Raw genomic sequence first — 13,958 nt, 5'->3', positions numbered from 1 at the left:
GGAGAAGATGGATTGTTTATATTCAAAAGAAGCATAGAGTGGTAGAATACAACTTAGGTTTTTAGATTTTCTTATTTTGTTTACTCTTTCTATCTTTTCATGTAGATTAAGATATTTTGTGGAGTTAGAGATATTAGTATTTGTTTACTTATATATGAATATTATCCTGGGATTAGGTTTGGGAAGTCCGGGGGGGGGGGATTTTACTTTTTACTCTGTTTATCTAGGATTATGATTGTTTTTTATGATGAAAAATAATAAAATTTCTTTGGAAAAAAAAATACATTCTTAGAATCTGATCAACAAAAAGAAAAGGGATGGTACTTTTGTATGGTGTTTTCTTTGAACTCATGCAGCTATAACGAATTATAATTTAACTAAACAAATTATATAATTTTGCCAAATGTGGAAATGCACAATTTTAATAATCTGGTTTAACTTATATGTTTTGATAAAATTATCTTTTATCCTTACTTTTGAGTGTAGAGCACAGCTCTTGGGAAAGTATTTCTTTTTTTCTGTGCTACATGTGAGTTCACAAATATTGGAAGGCTTTGAAGGCAACATTGTATTTAGAGACTAGATTCAGGAATATTAAATTCAACTCACTGTTTAACTGTACTCCATTTTTATTGGGTAATCTTGTTTGCCCTCTTGCAACTCGATAGCCATTTGTTGACTAAAATCTCAAATTTATTGAAAAAATATCTGTATTATTCACCATTTGTCATCTTGGCTTTATGTTTACTTTCAGACACTAAAAATATTATTTCCCCAGGGTAATAAACTATCACCAGTGTTTCTTTGGTCAAAGACATACTTTTTAAGGTATTTTAAATATTATACCCTAGCTTCTTAGGAACAGATGGAAAATATACAGCTTTATAAACTTTCTGGGTTAAACCTTAAAGAGATCAGTTTGATTGACATTCAACTCTCCTGGTGAGCAACAACATTTCTTTTATTTTTATGATGTAGTGGCCAATATTTGCTCCAGGGCTGCCCTAGCCTACTAGTATTTTTTCCTCTCATTATTTTTTCTGGATATGCATTTGGCAGGTAACTGATGCTGTAATATTACCTCTTGTGCCAATTTATTCAAATAAAATAATACAATGTTCTATACCAACTATTCTTTTCATAACAGTTCTGAAGGTCAGCCAATCTTTTAAAGTCTGCTGTATCTAGCATATTTATTCTTCAGATTATCCTCGACCCTGAATTTTTTTATTTCTGAGTAAACATATATTTAGAAACAATGTAAAAAGCTGTTTATGGAAGTCAATCTCTAGTAGATACACTGTAATTTCTCTCATCAAGCAAAAAGCACATATGTGTAGGAAGACACAAAAGAACATAAAAATACTGTGCCAATTTTGGAAAATATTTGTTTTTATTGATTCATTCTTTTATAAATGCTTGGAAGGTAGGAAATGGGAAGCAATCCTTCTGTTCCAAACATTATGTATCCCCAACAGCATAATTTCAATATTGTATTGACACAACAATACTAAGTTTACATTCTTAATAATGCTTATAAAATGCACCATATACTTCGCTTGAGCAATTTTGAAAATCCATGCAATAAGAAGGCTAGAAGCTCATTATATCAATTGACCTGAAAGCTATGAAACTGTGAAATTAGTACAGGATGAAACAAGGAAAATCTCTGCAAAATGAATTAAAAATACATTTATGTTGTCATAGGATGTATTGTTTAGCATCCTATAGCTCTAGAATAGTGTCACTGTACTTTATCTTAGAAGCATAGAACATAAAAAATTGACAACATAAAAACACCTAGTGGTCCATTGAGTCTGCCCTTTGAATCTTTATTTTTGTTTTCATTTCCTTTTAATTTATTTATTTACTGATTTGTTGTACAGTCAGCCAGATGTTCAGACTGTACTTGGGATAGGCAGATGTGGATGTTTGATGGTGTTACAAATATCATGGCAGGATGTAAACTGTTCCAAGTAAAGTTGACTTTTGAAATTGACTGATAGTGAATTTCACAATTGTATTTATTTATTTATTATCATTCTTTTCATTACTCTTTTTATTTATTTTTATTTTTGTTGGATGATGGACATGTATTTATCCCAATCATATTTAAACTCAGGTACTGATGAATGACACAATACCCTTGCTGGAAGTTGGTTCCAGGCTCCCACTACTCTTTCTGGGAAGAAATCTTATTACAACCAGATTTCTATCTCTTGCAGCCTGTAGAAATGCAAAGAAATCTTCAAAAATCAATATTAGCTGCAGAATATGCTTTCCAGTTGCTACTGTTGTTGCATCTAGTTCCCATGGCTTTATGCATAGATTCATAAGATACATTATGTGTGAAATCTAAAAAGCCAGAGAAATTGTCAAATAAAATGTCTAGGAGTATGCATAGTTCCTTGCTCAGTTCAGTAAAATTGACAAACTGTATATTTTACTGATTTTGCATTACTGATATATTTCTGTTGGTATGGCTATAGTGTTTCTGAACCTCAGCTTTCAAATTTATATGTTTACAAAGTTTAAATCAGAGGTCCCCAACCTTTTGGGCACCAGGGACTGGTTCCATGGAGAAAGGTTTTTCATGGACCAGAGAGTGAGTAGTTTTGGTGCTTCCTGCATCCCATGGATGGGGGTTTGCTTGTTTATGTGGACCAGTTGCTGGCATGCCACAGCCCAGTACCAGGGTTGGGGACCCCTGGTTTAAATTATATGTTTAATGTTTTAACCTATTGCCCTTGGAGCAGGGGTAGCCCTTGATATTAACCAAGTAAAGTTGCAGCTTGCCTAATCAAATTGGATTGCAATTGTTCTACAAATCAAGCATAGCCATTCTGATATATCTAGGATGAATAACTAAAAATAAAAATAAATAATGAATAAATATAATTTCCTTTTCATTGCTATTCTGGTAGATTTCAATACTGTTTGTAGATAGTCACTGAACCATCTAATTACTATTATTATTAAACCAATTTATATGGCCGTCCATCTCATAAACAAGTGATGCTAGTCTGTCTCATGAAGAAATCGCTAAATAATTTGCATCATCCATACATGATATTAAGATGTAATAATACTGGAGAAACCTTAATTCAAAGCCACCTCACCCATGAAGGTTCACTGGATGATATTCGCCATCCCAACCAAATTTATGGAGTTATTGTTGCATAAGAAAATGGGAAGAAGAAACACAGTCTGACATTTTGAGCTCCAGAAGAATAGGAGGGACAAAAATCAAGGAAATGAATAAATACTTTTTTTCCTAGCTTGGATGAAAATAACCTGTAAAGATTTCATCATTTCACTGAGATGATTAATATTTACCCCACTTTCAACCCTCCATCACACAAGCCCTAGATCACAATAAAAACCTCTTCAAAATGCAGAAATACATAATCCGACACAGGGTAGTTTGGAGGCAGCTTCACAAGAGGTTGGCAGGATGAGGTGGCCACACAAAGTCTTCAGTAGGCAGATGGCCAATCATCCTTCACAATGTACTGCTGGAGTTGCTAGCAAGTTACCATGTGGTATATATTCATCTCCACCACCTACAAGAATCCAGGGCTTGCAAACCTCAGGAACAAATTAAAAAATCCAAACAACAGCCTACCACTCTCCACACCAATAGGTCCAGCTGCCATTCTTGGAGGTGAGGAGAACTCAATGTCTCTACTACCTCTGTTGCCATTATATGATCATGTAATCAGGGGTATCATACTGCAGTTTCACTCCTCTTGGGACCAAAATAAATGTTGAGCTGCTAAAGCTTCAATGTATGTGTTCTATTTAAATCTATCTCAAGTTGTATTAATTTTGCTAACATCATATCAAGGATATCATTAAATTCCCCAAATGTAGTTTAGTATATCTAGTGATCAAAAGTGTAAAGCAACACACAAATTCAAGCTAAGAAGAAATAACATATTTTAGCTGGAATATCCCTATCTGTAGAATCATTTGTATAATGTGGCAGTTAAAATATTGAATTTGGACTAAGAAGGTTGAAAATCAAATCCATTCAAAAATAGAATTCACTGGGCTACTCTCTCTTTACCCTCAACTTTTTTACATGATTGTTATTCAGGAAATAAAATTAAAGGAAACTCCTGAGTATATCACCAGAGCTCCTAAATAAAATGCAGATTGTAAAATCCATCCATCCACAATTATATATGTAAGAAAATAAACTGTTTCTGTTACTAATTGCTTTCCTCTCAATATCAAGCCCACTTATCAGATATGATTTTGTTCTTAAATTTAGTAACCAAAATTTCTCTCTTCTTCTCTTAATATCTACTATCTCATATTTAAGTAATAATTTTTATTATTGCCGCTTCTGGAGGAGGTTGTTCCACTGGTTAATTGTTCTGACTGTCAGGAAGTTTCTCCTTAGTTCTAGATTGTTTCTCTCTTTGGTTAGTTTCCATCCATTGCTTCTTGTTCTGCCTTCAGATGCTTTGGAGAATAGCTTGACTCCCTCTTCTTTCCTGAGATATTGGAACACTGCTATCATGTCCTCCCTCGTCCTTCTCTTCATTAAACTAGACATACCCAATTCCAGCAATTCTCACTAGTAAGTCAAAACCCCAATTTTCTTCAGTCTTATTCTAGCTTTCTTTCTTTGCCAAATCATCTTCCATGTCTATGCTTTTGAGTCATCAAATGAATCTCCCTGCATTGTTTTATATATATTGTTTGACATAGAAAAAACCATCCGGTCACCATTTTTTTGAGAAGTCTATTTTTCCATCTCAATGTAGTTGTCCTTTAACTGTTTAACTTCTCTTCAGTCTGTTTTTCTTCTTGATCCTCAGGTTTCTTCTGATTTATGTAGAAAGTCTTTTCTCTTTTCCATATTGTCAGTCCCTTTTCTGGATTTTCCATTTCCATTTGTTGACCAATTGAGTCTTCTGTCATAATGTTTAATTGTTTCACTTTTTCTATTGTATTCTGTGTAGTTGATTTTTTAGTTATAATCAAAGTTTGAGTTCGTATCTCTGGGGTGACATCTTGTTCTTTTCTGTAACCTTTTATTTCATCAGTAGCTGTTAGAATAGTTTGATGAATTGCTTTCAACATAAAAATAATCTGTTCCTAGCCTTCATCCATATTCTCTTTGTACTGTATTAGATTAAAAGCTTTACAATCAAAGAATACAGAAAAAAATTGTCACTGAGTATGGGACACAGCTGAGCTTCTCACAGCTTATGTCTCAAGGTTACATAGCTCTTATCTATTGTCTGGGCTGCTGGCCAAGTCTCTTTTAAGAAATAACAAGTTGTAATGTCAGGTTTAGCCACAAGATGTCACCTCTACCTTTTAAAGTTTTCTTTTAAGTCCCAAATTCTTATAATCTTTTTAGTTTTGCTTCTTTTTTAGAAGTAAAAACCCAGATCTTCAGTAAGGATAGAAATTCTTTTAGTCCACAAACTTTAAAAAGTAAAATTCCAATTAGGATCAAGTTATTCTTGCAACATTTTAAACTCCCCTGGATAGTCAGTTGCCGCTGTTTCTGGAGGGAGGGGTAAAATCTCCCTTCCCTCTCCACAGGGGGGAAAGTACCTTAAGCAGCTTTTGCAGGTCAAAAACAATAGTTAGGATTTAAGAGAGGTAGATCTCACCCAGTCTCATTCATGCTGCTTTACAGTTGCTTGGTGGTAAGTATGACTTCAGCTGTCTGCAGCCTAGTGACGAGCAATATTGCTATGGCCAATCTTTCGACCGCCGGTTTGGAGGGCTGCCCCAGATCAAGCGGAAGGGCTACCACCCTTCTGCGATCAAGCAGGTATCCCCTCCTTGCTGGTCGCCCCTACAGGATGACTTTCAACCCTTTCCAGGGTCCCCCAGAGATGCGAAACTGGACGCGGAAGATGGAGCTCACCTTCCAGACGTCCATGGTGGCCACGTCAGCAAACCGGAAGTCCCCAGCTGCCTGATAATATTATATACAGAGAATAAGGTATGGAAGTAACACACATACAATAAGAATCATTGTGACATTTTATTTTATATGTTAGAAATAAAATAAAAAATGGACAAATATCCTATCTCTTTTGAAATGAATTCTTTCTGAATAACATACAAGCCAGAAATCATCAATTTTATGCACTTATTAAATTCAAAGATGCAGAACATTGTTGATGTATCAAGTTTATATCTCTTTCTTGCCTCATTCCCTACGATGTAATAAAGGTCATGATATGTAAACAGAAAATGGAGCCCTGAGGCTTATCTGTAATCCCATGTAAAAAATAAATTCTACTGAATAAAAAAATGTATATCCCATTAAATGTTATGGTTGCTGATATTATCAAGCAGCCTCTCAAAAAAAATGCCCTGGAAACTAAATCCTTCTATAATCAACCTTTTTATTCATTCCACTTATGTTGAAAGCCACCTTTATAATTTGTTGTTGTTTTTTAGCATCACCTAGTGAATTGCCATTTATTCAATGATTTCAAAGGTGCTCTAAATTATTCAACAACAACATCTTATTTTTGCTATTCATGAACAAGATTGGCAATATCTTGGTTTGTGATAATTTCTGATGTATACATAATTATTGAAACAGGAATAAGAAAGCACAGAAATTAAAGTTATTTTTCTCCTAACAAACAATATCTAGAATAAATTAAAATCATGAAAAAAATATTTGAGATGAAACTTACTTAAAACCTGACTGCTGTAATTGAAAAAATACTATTTTAAAATGCACCCCTCCATAGTACTTTTCTAGGTGAGCTTTTTCAGTGATCTGTGATGTGTTGTGTCGGCTACTGTAAGGATGCTTGAAGAATTCAATAACTTTGGGATATAAGATGCAATTTTAGTTTACTGGTTTAAGAGACTGGAACCTGTCAGAAAAAGTGCCAGATGTTTTCAACTTGGAAGTGGCTTCTAACTCATACTTGCAATTCTTTACCTTGGACATCTCTGGCTTTCTCTTATTTTTCATAATAGTTTCTGAATTATTATGAAATTTAAATGCATTCTGACATAAATTTAACCCTTCCCTCTAGACCAATTATTTCTTTAAAAATTATATTTTCCCACACTCACTCACATTCAAATAAAGCAGGAAAAGTATAATATAAGAGTCTATTATACTATTTTAACATCCCTCTGCAGTTGCACAGGAAGATCAATTTTCATATTAAAGAGGGCCTGAAAGCAAGGATTACATTTCCTGTACTTTGCATTTTTTCTGAGAATTAATTTTTTTCACCTCCTTCAGAGAATGGAGAAAGTTGAGAGAAATAGTTATCCTTTTTTACAGTTTTTATTAGTTTATAATATAAAATGCAAAAATACAAAAAGCAAATGGTAGGAAAAAAGGGAAGGAAAGGAGAAGTGTAGAAAAGAACGGAAAGAAAACATTGACTTCCAATTCCCTCTAGTGCAGTAGAATAAAACAGTGATACCAAATCTCAGCTTTTTACTTTTACATAATAGTATAAAGTAGCCATTTCTATAACAACAAATCTATCTAATCAGTAAAACCCAAAATCAAAGTTTCATTTTTTTCCACCTCAAGCACAAAGTCCAGAAGCGGTTTCCAAGTAAAAACAAAAGTCTTTTTCCATTAAAAGTTTCTGGTTTTATCTTTATATTCACTTTAAGAATTTTCTGTATTAGAATAGGAATCCTACTCCAATATTTCTTTGCTTTAACACACGTCCACCGTAAATAAAGAAATGGTTATCCTTGATGTGTTGCTATCCAATGCTGGAAGTACCATACATTTAGGAAAAATGAATGTTGAAATTCTTGATTTTAAAAGCTAAATGTAATGTAATGTCTGAATGTAATCAAACAGCTGTATTTACTTTTAAAAAATTAATAAATTCAGAATATGATGTAATATTCTGCAGAAGGACAAGCTTATGGAACCAATTTCTCAGAGAGGTGATGGTATTGCCTTGTGAGTTATACTCACGTGGAATCACACCATATTTTAATTCCGGGTATGTGGACTTCATAGGCTAAAAGGCTGTGAATTAATCACCTATGTGGAAGAGACAGCATGCTAAACAACAAGGTCAAGGTGGAACATGATAATAGGTAAAGCAATTAATTCTGTTGTATTTAAAAGTAAACTGACTTGAACAGAAGAAATAATCATGTCAACAGCATCTTAAAAATAAATTAGTAAAATTTCCTTATTTCAAACTTTTCAGAAATATTTGGATATTTTTTTTAAAAAGAGGAACATTGGTAAAAAAAAAAAAATCCTGAGAATCACTGATAAATGTCCTTTCTAAGAAAGAAACACATTTGACAAGAATTATTTGCTTATTTTTGAAATAGCTAACATAGTAGATAAACACCATTGCTTTGCAGAGCTTTCAGCTTCTGAGTGAAATTGAAGGTGCTAGTTATTGTTTATGGCGCAGATCAGGGTCATTTGCAGGGGAGCTCATCTCCTATTATTTTTGCCCATGCCACAAGATTCAAAAACTGAGTATTCTCAAGATTTCTTCTATTAAATAATGGCATCTGATGGGAACCTGGAGATATGCTTTCCCTGTCATGATAAAACAGTCTACTCTCAAAATTTTAAAGATGAATCCTCCTGGTCTTTCTTAAGGCATTTAAAATGTGTTTTACCTCTCAGTCATTGGGCAAGGTGCTAGATAAAACTGTCTTCAGGAATTATTTGAGAATTTCCTCAAATGAATTATTTTTTTTGTTCTTTTATAACCTTTTCTTATGTTATTATTATTGTTTTAACCCAAGATTAGCTGCCCTAGCTCATATTTTGTGACTGAATGGTCTGTCTATCTGTCTGTTCATATTTTATTTTTATTTTTGTCATAGTCTACATATCCTAAAACAGAAAAAAAAAATCTTTGTTCTGCTTCTCTCCCCTTTTACCCTGATGAATATGTCCTGTCTTTTGCTTGAAACATGTTCTGTGTTTGTCATGGATTATCGCATTATCTGAATTCAACACTTAATGGAGAGGAGACATTAAAAACCAAGCTTGTCACAAGAAGCTAGCTAGAAAATATTTTGATTTCTTTCATCTCAGTGATTATATTTACCATAATAATTTGTAGGACAAGCTCTAGTTTCTTGCACTGAAAATAAGAGAAACCCTTGAGGTTACTGAAATAATACATATGTAGTAAGGGAAATGTTTTTGAGGGTAGCTGCCTGCATTTAGTAATGTGAGAATCAATGTACATACAGTTTCAATTTAGCAATAGCAATAGCATTTAGTCTTACTGTATATACCACCATATAGTGCTTTGCAACCCTCTCTTGGCAGTTTACAATGTAGAAGCATTATTTGCATATAGCCCCCCCGACAATCTAAATCCTCATTTCACCGACCTTGGAAGAATGGAAGGCTGAATCAATTTTGAGCCTCATTAGGGTTGAACTCCAATACTGCACTTTAACCCCTGTGCAACCAGGGTTTTATGTTTAACTGGGACTGTTTCATTTTCATTTCTTTTGTGAATTATCCATTCTCTGCACACAATAAGTTCCTTTTTCTGTATATGAAGTATTTTCTGTAATAGAAGATTTGGGTTGTATTTTTTCCTAGAACTGAGTAACTCTCTGGAATATGTTCCCTGAACACTTAAAGAAACTAATATCCTTGTTAAGGTTCCTAAAGGCATTAAAGTACATTGCCCAACTACCAGTGACTCTGGACAGTTTCAGCAATTCTAAGCAGTTAATTTGGATTACGTTCTTAGTGGGAAAGAAGAATTTTGATCCAGAGTGGAACCTTATGTCTGCCATTATTTATTATTTAAAAACTAACCATGCTGTTTCCCTTATTAATATTAAGATACTTATTGGATTTTAGCATCTGTAGGATTTCCATTTCATGATCCTGGCCTCTACAAGGCTGCTATACATTTTGGCATATTCTCATCTGAAGAACATGCATCAACAACAAATTGATTACAATGCTAACCTTCCATTAGTCTAAAGAAAACCCACATAGTTATTGCAACTTTAATTTTCTAGGAAATGCATGGACAGGGACAAAACAGAGGCTGAAAGATTAATGCAATACTAATGATGACAAAGTGTTGTTCACCTATCCCTGTTCCTTTGTTTCATTGTCTGCTGAATGTACTTTTTCACCAATAAATGGTGACTTGAATGATTTGAAGTTATTACATCATTATAACAGGTACAAAATAAATCCTTTGCTGCAGCTAAGTAGAAAAATGTTATAAATAGTCATTCTTGAGAGTTACGATAGCACAGATTACCTTTTCCTGATACCTTCTTTCAGCATTGTATCAAACATTCTGACTCAAATCATATTTCTTAAATAATATCAATCATGTAATTGATGTGAAACACTTTGTCATCCTTGCCCCCAAAAAACATGGTAGCCCTAAAATGCCCAGTTGATTTCTCTGCTGAATCTCTTTGAATCCACCCAGGGATGTTTTGGGCATCAAATCTGTTCTAAAAAGCTGCCATTCATCTGTTCAGTTTAATGCTGGATCAATGGAGAGCTGCTGTTATTGGCTAAAGGCAATGCTACTGTCACTTAAAAAATAAGAAAAGAAAGGCAGCCCTGCCCAGGCTAACTATGTCATTAACATTCTGTCCATCTACAATATAGCAACAATATGCCAGACTTAATCATGTTTTATATACCTGGCTGACCACAGCAGATAGCAATCAGTCATATTTATTCAAAAAGGAACAGTGTTTAGCCTTTGTGTGTTTGCTATTCTTCTCACTCCCAAAACATAATATGTCAAGAATACCTATTAATCTTTTCCCCCACACACAACTTCAAAACTCTCTATTTAAAAAATGGTATTGGGGGAGAAAATTGAGAAGTCTTGGCATTTTGTCCAGAAATTAGAAATTCTAAGGTTCAATAGCATAATGTATATTTTGGGAAGCATTAATTCAGTGGGTCTTTTCTGCAGTAAAAGGGCATACACCTGTTTGAAAGGAAATAGCTCTGTCAAGAGGGCATAATGTAATTTGGGCTATCAGAGTGATTTAATTTCAATCCAATTTTTTAAAAGAGAAAACAGCAATTTAGTTACCTACCTTTTCCCCTACCCTATGACAATCATGCCTAATTAAAATACATTTGTCTAACTTTGTTTAATTCTTCATTTTTTGACCTCCAAATACATTGTCTCTGAGGATTAAGGTTTTTTAATAATCTAAAAACCTATTATCTTTAATATAATTCTTTCCTAATCTGATGCTTAGAGAGATTGGACTTCAATATATTTATTCCCCAGATATATTATTTTTGAGAAACAGGATGTCTGGAAATTAAAGAATTTGACACCAATAAATTGAAAATATCAGATGGGAGAAAGCTAAAATGTACTCCCATAGAAACAAATTAGAATCATAATTATGTTCCTACAAACGATCCAGTAATGCATTGTTCATCTTACTGCAGAATAGCTTCATAACTGTAGATATATATCTAAACCTACAGCAGAAATAACTTCAAATAATTGCTAAAACAAAGTAACATCACTGCAGTGAAATTCTCCATCCCTTAAACTTGTAAAAGTAATATTCTAGAAGCGTTTGTGATTCATGAAACTGTTTTTCAATGTGATCATTATTATTATTTTATTTAAGTTTTTAGACATGCAGGGTTGGGGCCATTACTTCTAGTTCAGTGGCACTGGAACTATTAGCATGTTTATTTAAATATGAAGGCAATGTTTTCAACATTACTCCTTTTTTGTACTCATTATATAGATATAAAATCATGCTGTGCAACAGAGATTAGCAAGACAAAATATTTTGCTTTATTTTTTTGTGTTGAGAACTGTGGCATGGATTTTTCCTTGAATGAGTACTATACTTTAAAAAAAATGACCAAAAAAGTAGATCTTAGTAACTACCAGATGGAATTTTTTATTCTACAGAAAGCTCCCTGAGGATTTTGGTCTCTGTCCTATTATCTTCTAATGGAAGTGGAATCTGTACAGTGTGTGTAAACTGCATTTTATCTGGCACAGTAGCAGAGAGTAGAAGATATTGATTGGATGCTACGCTTGAGGGACTGACATTTGCAGTACAATAGATTAAATTTAATGACAGAGTTTGCTATTTCTCAGCAGAAGATTTAGACATATCCCCATGTTAGTTGGGCATCATTCTGCTGAATAAACTCAGATATACTAAATGATTTGTTGACCGCCTACAAATACCTTGAAAAAGAATTTTCCCAAATACAAAATTGATGTCAACATTCATGTACTATGTATCCTATTAAAAAGGTGCATAAAACATTGTTTTGTAAAAGAGATGGTTTAAGGGAAGAAAAGCTTGACTTGGAGTATCAAGTGGTACTTTAGGATTTAAACAGACAAACACTTGCCACATAACACACCAGATTTAACAACTGTTGATAAGAAGCTTGGACAATAGACTCTGCAGTATCCAGAGACAGCAGAATTGAAGAGAAAGAACTGAAAGAAAAATAAAAAATTATAAAGATCACTATGTAGAAGCAGAATGACTATAGCAAACAAAAGCAAAGATAGTATCAAGAGTAATAGGCTTCTTGGAGCAATCTCAAAACAACTGGAGCATCACTTGAGCACCATCCGCACACTCACCCTAGTCAATTACTAACGGTGAATGAAATCGGCCATCATGGAAATCTGCATAGGTTTAACTGTACTGTACCTTAGTTAAAATTGTTGGAAGATCCTAGACGTGTAGAGAGGATGGGTGAGATGAAATAACCTTGGATTTGGCAGATCAAAAGCTTCTCAAGTCCATTCATCCCACTATGGATGAATGGCTACAGAAGCTGATAGAGTTGGCAGGGATGGCTAAACTGATTGTTTTGATTAAAGAAAACAATATAAGTACTTTTGTTTCTACATGGAGACTGCTTCTTGATTTTGTGCTTGAGATGGGAAAAAATTAAACTTGGATTTTGGGTTTCACTGAATAGATTAATTTGTTGTTAGAGAAATGGTTAATTTATACATTATGGAAAAGTAAAAAATTGAGGTTCGATGTTAATGTTTCATTCTACTGCAACAGAGGAAGTCGAAAGTCAATGCTTTTTTTCCCCTTCTCCCCGTCACTTTTCTTTCCCTTTTTCCTCCCCACTGTGTCCTACTATTTGCTTTTATGTTTTTGTATTTTATTCTATAATCTAATAAAATGTTACAAACAAACAAAAATAAAGAGGTATAACAGAATAACAGAGTTGGAAAGGATCTTGAAAATATTCTAGTTCAACCCCCTGCTCAGGCAGGAGACCCTATACAATTTCAGACAAATGGCTGCCCAACCTCTTCTTTAAAACTTCCAGTGATGGAGCGTCCATAACTTCCAGAGGCAAGGTTAATTATTCTCACTGTCAGGAAATTTCTCCTTAGTTCTAGGTTGGTTCTTTCTTCGACTAGTGTTCATCCATTGCTTCTTGTCCTGACTTCATGTGTTTTGGACAATAGCGGTACATTCTTGGGGTTGTATGAAGCTTTAACTTGGTGATTTGATTTGAAACAAGTTTTTTTTTTACTCAAGATGACTATACAAAATGGATCTTCATTTAGGTCATTTCGAATTGGCATGAAAATACCCTCTTAAATAGTAAACTAAACCTCCTTCCCCCCCCAAAAAAAACCCTTTATTGACTGAGGAAAAATATAAATAAGAATATCTGCTGTTCTGTTGAAAGAATAGTAGATCATCTATATTGATCCTTCCGATCGCTTCCTTTTGAACATAATCAGTATAATTATGCCTTTCAGCATAATCCCTTTTTTTTTTTTTCAATATAAAATTTTATTGTTTTCATCATAAAAAAAAAGAAATACATCACAGATATTACACAATGTTATATCCCATCCCCCCACCCCCCGGACTTCCCAAACCAAACCTAGGCTAATATTCAAATACAAGTAAACAAATATTAATATCTCTAACTCCAAACTCTAAACTTAAACAATCCATCTCCT

This window comes from Protobothrops mucrosquamatus, unplaced genomic scaffold (assembly GCF_001527695.2).
Source record: "Protobothrops mucrosquamatus isolate PMUCROS unplaced genomic scaffold, P.Mucros_1.0 scaffold223, whole genome shotgun sequence".
Classification (NCBI taxonomy): Eukaryota; Metazoa; Chordata; class Lepidosauria; order Squamata; family Viperidae; genus Protobothrops; species Protobothrops mucrosquamatus.
This window is presented reverse-complemented; position numbering follows the sequence as displayed.